Raw genomic sequence first — 12630 nt, 5'->3', positions numbered from 1 at the left:
TATTTTTTCCTCTAATTTATTTATCTATTTTTTCTCTAATTTATTTACCTATTTTTCTCTATTTATTTATCTATATTTTCTGTATTTATTTACCTACTTTGTTTTCTGTACTTCATTACCTATTTTTCTCTATTTATTTACCTATTTTTCTCTAGATAATTTACCTATTTTTTCTCTATTCATTTACCTATTTTTCCTCTATTTATTTTCGAATTTTTTCTCTATTCATTTACTTTTTTCTATTTATTTACCTCTTTCTTTCTCTAATTTATACACCTATATTTTCTCTATTTATTTACCTATTTTTCTCTATTTATTTACCTATTGTTTCTCTAGTCATTTACCTATATTTTCTCTCATTTATTTTCCTATTTTTTCTCTGTTTATTTACCTATTTTTCCTTTAATTTATTTACCTATTTTTTTATTTACCTTTTTTTCCTTGATTTATGTAGCTATTTATCTATATTTATACACCTATTTTTTCTCTAGATAATTTACCTATTTTTTCTCTAATTTATTTACCTATTTTTTTCTCTAGTTTATTTACCTATTTTTTTATTTACCTTTTTTCTTTGATTTATTTAGCTACTTTTCTATATTTATACACCTATTTTTTCTCTAGATAATTTACCTATTTTTCTCTATTTATTTTCCTATTTTTCTCTATTTATTTACCTGTTTTGTTTTCTCTATTTATTTACCTATTTTTCTCTAGATATTTACCTATTTTTTCCGCTAATTTATTTACCTATTTTTTTATTTACCTTTTTTTCTTTGATTTATTTAGCTATTTATCTCTATTTATACACCTATTTTTTTCTATATAATTTACCTATTTTTTCTCTATTTATTTTCCTATTTTTTCTGTATTTATTTACCTACTTTGTTTTCTGTACTTCATTACCTATTTTTCTCTATTTATTTGCCTATTTTCTGTATTTATTTACCTCCTTTGTATTCTCTCTTTATTTACCTTTTTTCCCTCTATTTATTTACCTATTTTGTTTTCTCTATTTATTTACCTATTTTTCTCTAGATAATTTACCTATTTTTTCTCTATTTATTTACCTGTTTTTTCTCTATTTATTTTCCAATTTTTTCCCTATTCATTTACTTTTTTCTATTTATTTAGCTCTATCTTTCTCTAATTTATACACCTATATTTTCTCTATTTATTTACCTATTGTTTCTCTAGTTATTTACCTATATTTTCTCTCATTTATTTTCCTATTTTTTCTCTGTTTATTTACCTATTTTTTCCTCTAATTTATATACCTATTTTTTTATTTACCATTTTTCCTTTGGTTTATGTAGCTATTTATCTATATTTATACACCTATTTTTTCTCTAGATAATTTACCTATTTTTTCTCTAATTTATTTACCTATTTTTTTCTCTAGTTTATTTACCTATTTTTTATTTACCTTTTTTTCTTTGATTTATTTAGCTACTTATCTATATTTATACACCTATTTTTTCTCTAGAAAATTTACCTATTTTTTCTCTAGTTATTTACCTATTTTTTCCTCTTATTTATTTACCTATTTTTTTATTTACCATTTTTTCTTTGATTTATTTAGCTATTTATCTCTATTTATACACCTATTTTTTTCTATATAATTTACCTATTTTTTCTCTATTTATTTTCCTATTTTTCTCTATTTATTTACCTCTTTTGTTTTCTCTACTTATTTACCTATTTTTCTCTGTTTATTTACCTATTTTTTCCTCTAATTTATTTATCTATTTTTTTCTCTAATTTATTTACCTATTTTTCTCTGTTTATTTACCTATTTTTTCCTCTAATTTATTTATCTATTTTTTTCTCTAATTTATTTACCTATTTTTTCTCTATTTATTTATCTATTTTTTTCTCTAATTTATTTACCTATGTTTTCTCTATTTATTTACCTCCTTTGTTTTCTCTCTTTATTTACATTTTTTCCCTCTATTTATTTACCTATTTTGTTTTCTCTATTTAGTTACCTATTTTTCTCTAGTTATTTACCTCTTTTTTCTGTATTTATTTACCTACTTTGTTTTCTCTACTTCATTACCTATTTTTCTCTATTTATTTGAATATTTTTTTCTCTAAATTATTTACCAATTTTTGTCTATTTATTTACCTATTTTCTGTATTTATTTACCTCGTTTGTATTCCCTACTTCATTACCTATTTTTCACTATTTCTTTATCTATTTTTTTCTCTAATTTATTTACAAATTTTTTCTTTGTTTATTTACCTATTTTTTCCTCTAATTTATTTATCTATTTTTTCTCTAATTTATTTACCTATTTTTCTCTATTTATTTATCTATATTTTCTGTATTTATTTACCTACTTTGATTTCTGTACTTCATTACCTATTTTCTCTATTTATTTACCTATTTTTCTCTAGATAATTTACCTATTTTTTCTCTATTCATTTACCTATTTTTCCTCTATTTATTTTCGAATTTTTTCTCTATTCATTTACTTTTTTCTATTTATTTACCTCTTTCTTTCTCTAATTTATACACCTATATTTTCTCTATTTATTAACCTATTTTTCTCTATTTATTTACCTATTCTTTCTCTGGTCATTTACCTATATTTTCTCTCATTTATTTAACTATTTTTTCTCTGTTTATTTACCTATTTTTTCCTTTAATTTCTTTACATATTTTTTTATTTACGTTTTTTTCTCTGATTTATTTAGCTATTTATCTCTATTTATACACCCATTTTTTCTCCAGATAATTTACCTATTTTTTCTCTATTTATTTTCCTATTTTTTCTCTATTTGTTTACCTCTTTTGTTTTCTCTACTTATTTACCTATTTTTCTCTGTTTATTTACCTATTTTTCCCTATTTTATTTACCTATTTTTTTATTTATTTACCAATTTTTCCCTATTTTATTTACCTATTTTTTCTCTATTTATTTACCTCTTTTGTTTTCTGTATTTACTTAACTATTTTTTCTCTAGTTATTTACCTACTTTTTTCTCTAATTTATTTACCTCTTTTGTTTTCTCTATTTATTTACCTATTTTTCTCTAGATAATTTACCTATTTTTCTCTATTTATTTACCTATTTTTTCTCTATTTATTTTCCAATTTTTTCTCTATTCATTTACTTTTTTCTATTTATTTACCTCTTTCTTTCTCTAATTTATACACCTATATTTTCTCTACTTCATTACCTATTTTTCTCTATTTATTTGAATATTTTTTTCTCTAAATTATTTACCTATTTTTGTCTATTTATTTACCTATTTTCTGTATTTATTTACCTCGTTTGTATTCCCTACTTCATTACCTATTTTTCACTATTTCTTTATCTATTTTTTTCTCTAATTTATTTACAAATTTTTTCTTTGTTTATTTACCTATTTTTTCCTCTAATTTATTTATCTATTTTTTCTCTAATTTATTTACCTATTTTTCTCTATTTATTTATCTATATTTTCTGTATTTATTTACCTACTTTGATTTCTGTACTTCATTACCTATTTTCTCTATTTATTTACCTATTTTTCTCTAGATAATTTACCTATTTTTTCTCTATTCATTTACCTATTTTTCCTCTATTTATTTTCGAATTTTTTCTCCATTCATTTACTTTTTTCTATTTATTTACCTCTTTCTTTCTCTAATTTATACACCTATATTTTCTCTATTTATTAACCTATTTTTCTCTATTTATTTACCTATTCTTTCTCTGGTCATTTACCTATATTTTCTCTCATTTATTTAACTATTTTTTCTCTGTTTATTTACCTATTTTTTCCTTTAATTTCTTTAAATATTTTTTTATTTACCTTTTTTTCTTTGATTTATTTAGCTATTTATCTCTATTTATACACCCATTTTTTCTCCAGATAATTTACCTATTTTTTCTCTATTTATTTTCCTATTTTTTCTCTATTTGTTTACCTCTTTTGTTTTCTCTACTTATTTACCTATTTTTCTCTGTTTATTTACCTATTTTTCCCTATTTTATTTACGTATTTTTTTTATTTATTTACCAATTTTTCCCTATTTTATTTACCTATTTTTTCTCTATTTATTTACCTCTTTTGTTTTCTGTATTTACTTAACTATTTTTTCTCTAGTTATTTACCTACTTTTTTCTCTAATTTATTTACCTCTTTTGTTTTCTCTATTTATTTACCTATTTTTCTCTAGATAATTTACCTATTTTTCTCTATTTATTTACCTATTTTTCCTCTATTTATTTTCGAATTTTTTCTCTATTCATTTACTTTTTTCTATTTATTTACCTCTTTCTTTCTCTAATTTATACACCTTTATTTTCTCTATTTATTTACCTATTTTTCTCTATTTATTTACCTATTCTTTCTCTGGTCATTTACCTATATTTTCTCTCATTTATTTTCCTATTTTTTCTCTGTTTATTTACCTATTTTTCCTTTAATTTATTTACCTATTTTTTTATTTACCTTTTTTTCCTTGATTTATGTAGCTATTTATCTATATTTATACACCTATTTTTTCTCTAGATAATTTACCTATTTTTTCTCTAATTTATTTACCTATTTTTTTCTCTAGTTTATTTACCTATTTTTTTATTTACCTTTTTTCTTTGATTTATTTAGCTACTTTTCTATATTTATACACCTATTTATTCTCTAGATAATTTACCTATTTTTCTCTATTTATTTTCCTATTTTTCTCTATTTATTTACCTGTTTTGTTTTCTCTATTTATTTACCTATTTTTCTCTAGATATTTACCTATTTTTTCCGCTAATTTATTTACCTATTTTTTTATTTACCTTTTTTTCTTTGATTTATTTAGCTATTTATCTCTATTTATACACCTATTTTTTTCTATATAATTTACCTATTTTTTCTCTATTTATTTTCCTATTTTTTCTGTATTTATTTACCTACTTTGTTTTCTGTACTTCATTACCTATTTTTCTCTATTTATTTGCCTATTTTCTTCTCTAAATTATTTACCTATTTTTGTCTATTTATTTACCTATTTTCTGTATTTATTTACCTCCTTTGTATTCTCTCTTTATTTACCTTTTTTCCCTCTATTTATTTACCTATTTTGTTTTCTCTATTTATTTACCTATTTTTCTCTAGATAATTTACCTATTTTTTCTCTATTTATTTACCTGTTTTTTCTCTATTTATTTTCCAATTTTTTCCCTATTCATTTACTTTTTTCTATTTATTTAGCTCTATCTTTCTCTAATTTATACACCTATATTTTCTCTATTTATTTACCTATTGTTTCTCTAGTTATTTACCTATATTTTCTCTCATTTATTTTCCTATTTTTTCTCTGTTTATTTACCTATTTTTTCCTCTAATTTATATACCTATTTTTTTATTTACCATTTTTCCTTTGGTTTATGTAGCTATTTATCTATATTTATACACCTATTTTTTCTCTAGATAATTTACCTATTTTTTCTCTAATTTATTTACCTATTTTTTTCTCTAGTTTATTTACCTATTTTTTATTTACCTTTTTTTCTTTGATTTATTTAGCTACTTATCTATATTTATACACCTATTTTTTCTCTAGAAAATTTACCTATTTTTTTTCTATTTATTTTCCTATTTTTCTCTATTTATTTACCTGTTTTGTTTTCTCTATTTATTTACCTATTTTTCTCTAGTTATTTACCTATTTTTTCCTCTAATTTATTTACCTATTTTTTTATTTACCATTTTTTCTTTGATTTATTTAGCTATTTATCTCTATTTATACACCTATTTTTTTCTATATAATTTACCTATTTTTTCTCTATTTATTTTCCTATTTTTCTCTATTTATTTACCTCTTTTGTTTTCTCTACTTATTTACCTATTTTTCTCTGTTTATTTACCTATTTTTTCCTCTAATTTATTTATCTATTTTTTTCTCTAATTTATTTACCTATTTTTCTCTGTTTATTTACCTATTTTTTCCTCTAATTTATTTATCTATTTTTTTCTCTAATTTATTTACCTATTTTTTCTCTATTTATTTATCTATTTTTTTCTCTAATTTATTTACCTATTTTTTCTCTATTTATTTACCTCCTTTGTTTTCTCTCTTTATTTACATTTTTTCCCTCTATTTATTTACCTATTTTGTTTTCTCTATTTAGTTACCTATTTTTCTCTAGTTATTTACCTCTTTTTTCTGTATTTATTTACCTACTTTGTTTTCTCTACTTCATTACCTATTTTTCTCTATTTATTTGCCTATTTTTTTCTCTAAATTATGTACCTATTTTTCTCTATTTATTTACCTATTTTCTGTTTTTATTTACCTCCTTTGTATTCTCTACTTCATTACCTATTTTTCACTATTTCTTTATCTATTTTTTTCTGTAATTTATTTACCTATTTTTTCTCTGTTTATTTAGCTACTTTTTCTCTATTATATTTACCTACTTTTTCTCTATTTATTTACCTATTTTTTCTCTAGTTACTTACCTCTTTTTCTGTATTTATTTACCTCCTTTGTATTCTCTACTTCATTACCTATTTTTCACTATTGATTTATCTATTTTTTTCTCTAATTTATTTACAAATTTTTTCTCTGTTTATTTACCTATTTTTTCCTCTAATTTATTTATCTATTTTTTTCTCTAATTTATTTACCAATTTTTCTCTATTTATTTATCTATTTTTTCTGTATTTATTTACCTACTTTGTTTTCTGTACTTCATTACCTATTTTTCTCTATTTATTTGCCTATTTTCTTCTCTAAATTATTTACCTATTTTTGTCTATTTATTTACCTATTTTCTATATTTATTTACCTCCTTTGTATTCTCTACTTCATTACCTATTTTTCACTATTTCTTTATCTATTTTTTTCTCTAATTTATTTACTATTTTTTTCTCTAATTTATTTACCTATTTTTCCTCTATTTATTTACCTGCTTTGTTTTCTCTATTTATATACCTTTTTCCCTCTATTTATTTACCTATTTTTTTAAATTAGCTATTTTTCTCTATTTATACACCTATTTTTTCTCTAGTTTATTTACCTCTTTTTTTCTGTATTTATTTACCTACTTTGTTTTCTCTACTTATTTACCTATTTTTCTCTGTTTATTTACCTATTTTTCCCTATTTTATTTACCTATTTTTTTTATTTATTTACCAATTTTTCCCTATTTTATTTACCTATTTTTTCTCTATTTATTTACCTCTTTTGTTTTCTGTATTTACTTAACTATTTTTTCTCTAGTTATTTACCTACTTTTTTCTCTAATTTATTTACCTCTTTTGTTTTCTCTATTTATTTACCTATTTTTCTCTAGATAATTTACCTATTTTTCTCTATTTATTTACCTATTTTTTCTCTATTTATTTTCCAATTTTTTCTCTATTCATTTACTTTTTTCTATTTATTTACCTCTTTCTTTCTCTAATTTATACACCTATATTTTCTCTACTTCATTATCTATTTTTCTCTATTTATTTGAATATTTTTTTCTCTAAATTATTTACCTATTTTTGTCTATTTATTTACCTATTTTCTGTATTTATTTACCTCGTTTGTATTCCCTACTTCATTACCTATTTTTCACTATTTCTTTATCTATTTTTTTCTCTAATTTATTTACAAATTTTTTCTTTGTTTATTTACCTATTTTTTCCTCTAATTTATTTATCTATTTTTTCTCTAATTTATTTACCTATTTTTCTCTATTTATTTATCTATATTTTCTGTATTTATTTACCTACTTTGTTTTCTGTACTTCATTACCTATTTTCTCTATTTATTTACCTATTTTTCTCTAGATAATTTACCTATTTTTTCTCTATTCATTTACCTATTTTTCCTCTATTTATTTTCGAATTTTTTCTCTATTCATTTACTTTTTTCTATTTGTTTACCTCTTTCTTTCTCTAATTTATACACCTATATTTTCTCTATTTATTAACCTATTTTTCTCTATTTATTTACCTATTCTTTCTCTGGTCATTTACCTATATTTTCTCTCATTTATTTAACTATTTTTTCTCTGTTTATTTACCTATTTTTTCCTTTAATTTCTTTAAATATTTTTTTATTTACCTTTTTTTCTTTGATTTATTTAGCTATTTATCTCTATTTATACACCCATTTTTTCTCCAGATAATTTACCTATTTTTTCTCTATTTATTTTCCTATTTTTTCTCTATTTGTTTACCTCTTTTGTTTTCTCTACTTATTTACCTATTTTTCTCTGTTTATTTACCTATTTTTCCCTATTTTATTTACCTATTTTTTTTATTTATTTACCAATTTTTCCCTATTTTATTTACCTATTTTTTCTCTATTTATTTACCTCTTTTGTTTTCTGTATTTACTTAACTATTTTTTCTCTAGTTATTTACCTACTTTTTTCTCTAATTTATTTACCTCTTTTGTTTTCTCTATTTATTTACCTATTTTTCTCTAGATAATTTACCTATTTTTCTCTATTTATTTACCTATTTTTTCTCTATTTATTTTCCAATTTTTTCTCTATTCATTTACTTTTTTCTATTTATTTACCTCTTTCTTTCTCTAATTTATACACCTATATTTTCTCTACTTCATTACCTATTTTTCTCTATTTATTTGAATATTTTTTTCTCTAAATTATTTACCTATTTTTGTCTATTTATTTACCTATTTTCTGTATTTATTTACCTCGTTTGTATTCCCTACTTCATTACCTATTTTTCACTATTTCTTTATCTATTTTTTTCTCTAATTTATTTACAAATTTTTTCTTTGTTTATTTACCTATTTTTTCCTCTAATTTATTTATCTATTTTTTCTCTAATTTATTTACCTATTTTTCTCTATTTATTTATCTATATTTTCTGTATTTATTTACCTACTTTGTTTTCTGTACTTCATTACCTATTTTCTCTATTTATTTACCTATTTTTCTCTAGATAATTTACCTATTTTTTCTCTATTCATTTACCTATTTTTCCTCTATTTATTTTCGAATTTTTTCTCTATTCATTTACTTTTTTCTATTTATTTACCTCTTTCTTTCTCTAATTTATACACCTATATTTTCTCTATTTATTAACCTATTTTTCTCTATTTATTTACCTATTCTTTCTCTGGTCATTTACCTATATTTTCTCTCATTTATTTAACTATTTTTTCTCTGTTTATTTACCTATTTTTTCCTTTAATTTCTTTAAATATTTTTTTATTTACCTTTTTTTCTTTGATTTATTTAGCTATTTATCTCTATTTATACACCCATTTTTTCTCCAGATAATTTACCTATTTTTTCTCTATTTATTTTCCTATTTTTTCTCTATTTGTTTACCACTTTTGTTTTCTCTACTTATTTACCTATTTTTCTCTGTTTATTTACCTATTTTTCCCTATTTTATTTACCTATTTTTTTTATTTATTTACCAATTTTTCCCTATTTTATTTACCTATTTTTTCTCTATTTATTTACCTCTTTTGTTTTCTGTATTTACTTAACTATTTTTTCTCTAGTTATTTACCTACTTTTTTCTCTAATTTATTTACCTCTTTTGTTTTCTCTATTTATTTACCTATTTTTCTCTAGATAATTTACCTATTTTTCTCTATTTATTTACCTATTTTTTCTCTATTTATTTTCCAATTTTTTCTCTATTCATTTACTTTTTTCTATTTATTTACCTCTTTCTTTCTCTAATTTATACACCTATATTTTCTCTACTTCATTACCTATTTTTCTCTATTTATTTGAATATTTTTTTCTCTAAATTATTTACCTATTTTTGTCTATTTATTTACCTATTTTCTGTATTTATTTACCTCGTTTGTATTCCCTACTTCATTACCTATTTTTCACTATTTCTTTATCTATTTTTTTCTCTAATTTATTTACAAATTTTTTCTTTGTTTATTTACCTATTTTTTCCTCTAATTTATTTATCTATTTTTTCTCTAATTTATTTACCTATTTTTCTCTATTTATTTATCTATATTTTCTGTATTTATTTACCTACTTTGTTTTCTGTACTTCATTACCTATTTTCTCTATTTATTTACCTATTTTTCTCTAGATAATTTACCTATTTTTTCTCTATTCATTTACCTATTTTTCCTCTATTTATTTTCGAATTTTTTCTCTATTCATTTACTTTTTTCTATTTATTTACCTCTTTCTTTCTCTAATTTATACACCTATATTTTCTCTATTTATTAACCTATTTTTCTGTATTTATTTACCTATTCTTTCTCTGGTCATTTACCTATATTTTCTCTCATTTATTTAACTATTTTTTCTCTGTTTATTTACCTATTTTTTCCTTTAATTTCTTTACATATTTTTTTATTTACGTTTTTTTCTCTGATTTATTTAGCTATTTATCTCTATTTATACACCCATTTTTTCTCCAGATAATTTACCTATTTTTCTCTATTTATTTTCCTATTTTTTCTCTATTTGTTTACCTCTTTTGTTTTCTCTATTTATTTACCTATTTTTCTCTGTTTATTTACCTATTTTTCTCTATTTATTTACCTATTTTTTCTCTATTTATTTTCAAATTTTTTCTCTATTCATTTACTTTTTTCTATTTATTTACCTCTTTCTTTCTCTAATTTATACACCTATATTTTCTCTACTTCATTACCTATTTTTCTCTATTTATTTGAATATTTTTTTCTCTAAATTATTTACCTATTTTTGTCTATTTATTTACCTATTTTCTGTATTTATTTACCTCGTTTGTATTCCTACTTCATTACCTATTTTTCACTATTTCTTTATCTATTTTTTTCTCTAATTTATTTACAAATTTTTTCTTTGTTTATTTACCTATTTTTTCCTCTAATTTATTTATCTATTTTTTCTCTAATTTATTTACCTATTTTTCTCTATTTATTTATCTATATTTTCTGTATTTATTTACCTACTTTGTTTTCTGTACTTCATTACCTATTTTCTCTATTTATTTACCTATTTTTCTCTAGATAATTTACCTATTTTTTCTCTATTCATTTACCTATTTTTCCTCTATTTATTTTCGAATTTTTTCTCTATTCATTTACTTTTTTCTATTTATTTACCTCTTTCTTTCTCTAATTTATACACCTATATTTTCTCTATTTATTAACCTATTTTTCTGTATTTATTTACCTATTCTTTCTCTGGTCATTTACCTATATTTTCTCTCATTTATTTAACTATTTTTTCTCTGTTTATTTACCTATTTTTCCCTATTTTATTTACGTATTTTTTTTATTTATTTACCAATTTTTCCCTATTTTATTTACCTATTTTTTCTCTATTTATTTACCTCTTTTGTTTTCTGTATTTACTTAACTATTTTTTCTCTAGTTATTTACCTACTTTTTTCTCTAATTTATTTACCTCTTTTGTTTTCTCTATTTATTTACCTATTTTTCTCTAGATAATTTACCTATTTTTCTCTATTTATTTACCTATTTTTCCTCTATTTATTTTCGAATTTTTTCTCTATTCATTTACTTTTTTCTATTTATTTACCTCTTTCTTTCTCTAATTTATACACCTTTATTTTCTCTATTTATTTACCTATTTTTCTCTATTTATTTACCTATTCTTTCTCTGGTCATTTACCTATATTTTCTCTCATTTATTTTCCTATTTTTTCTCTGTTTATTTACCTATTTTTCCTTTAATTTATTTACCTATTTTTTTATTTACCTTTTTTTCCTTGATTTATGTAGCTATTTATCTATATTTATACACCTATTTTTTCTCTAGATAATTTACCTATTTTTTCTCTAATTTATTTACCTATTTTTTTCTCTAGTTTATTTACCTATTTTTTTATTTACCTTTTTTCTTTGATTTATTTAGCTACTTTTCTATATTTATACACCTATTTATTCTCTAGATAATTTACCTATTTTTCTCTATTTATTTTCCTATTTTTCTCTATTTATTTACCTGTTTTGTTTTCTCTATTTATTTACCTATTTTTCTCTAGATATTTACCTATTTTTTCCGCTAATTTATTTACCTATTTTTTTATTTACCTTTTTTTCTTTGATTTATTTAGCTATTTATCTCTATTTATACACCTATTTTTTTCTATATAATTTACCTATTTTTTCTCTATTTATTTTCCTATTTTTTCTGTATTTATTTACCTACTTTGTTTTCTGTACTTCATTACCTATTTTTCTCTATTTATTTGCCTATTTTCTTCTCTAAATTATTTACCTATTTTTGTCTATTTATTTACCTATTTTCTGTATTTATTTACCTCCTTTGTATTCTCTCTTTATTTACCTTTTTTTCCCTCTATTTATTTACCTATTTTGTTTTCTCTATTTATTTACCTATTTTTCTCTAGATAATTTACCTATTTTTTCTCTATTTATTTACCTGTTTTTTCTCTATTTATTTTCCAATTTTTTCCCTATTCATTTACTTTTTTCTATTTATTTAGCTCTATCTTTCTCTAATTTATACACCTATATTTTCTCTATTTATTTACCTATTGTTTCTCTAGTTATTTACCTATATTTTCTCTCATTTATTTTCCTATTTTTTCTCTGTTTATTTACCTATTTTTTCCTCTAATTTATATACCTATTTTTTTATTTACCATTTTTCCTTTGGTTTATGTAGCTATTTATCTATATTTATACACCTATTTTTTCTCTAGATAATTTAC

General features: G+C 20.5%; 1 long non-coding RNA gene across 1 annotated transcript; it reads right to left on the bottom strand.

Annotated features, from left to right (window-relative positions):
- Positions 1 to 496: 496 nt before the first annotated feature.
- Positions 497 to 7826, bottom strand: LOC143378314 (uncharacterized). The gene is made up of 2 exons (XR_013088163.1): positions 6425 to 7826; positions 497 to 6260 (listed from the first exon to the last, which is right to left on the bottom strand). It is a non-coding gene; the product is annotated as an uncharacterized LOC143378314 (long non-coding RNA).
- Between the last annotated feature and the right edge of the window lie 4804 nt (positions 7827 to 12630).

The sequence above is a fragment of the Andrena cerasifolii genome, unplaced genomic scaffold (assembly GCF_050908995.1).
Source record: "Andrena cerasifolii isolate SP2316 unplaced genomic scaffold, iyAndCera1_principal scaffold2843, whole genome shotgun sequence".
Lineage (NCBI taxonomy): Eukaryota > Metazoa > Arthropoda > Insecta > Hymenoptera > Andrenidae > Andrena > Andrena cerasifolii.
Note: the sequence above shows the minus strand (reverse complement) of the source record. Positions and strands in the feature narration are given on the sequence as shown.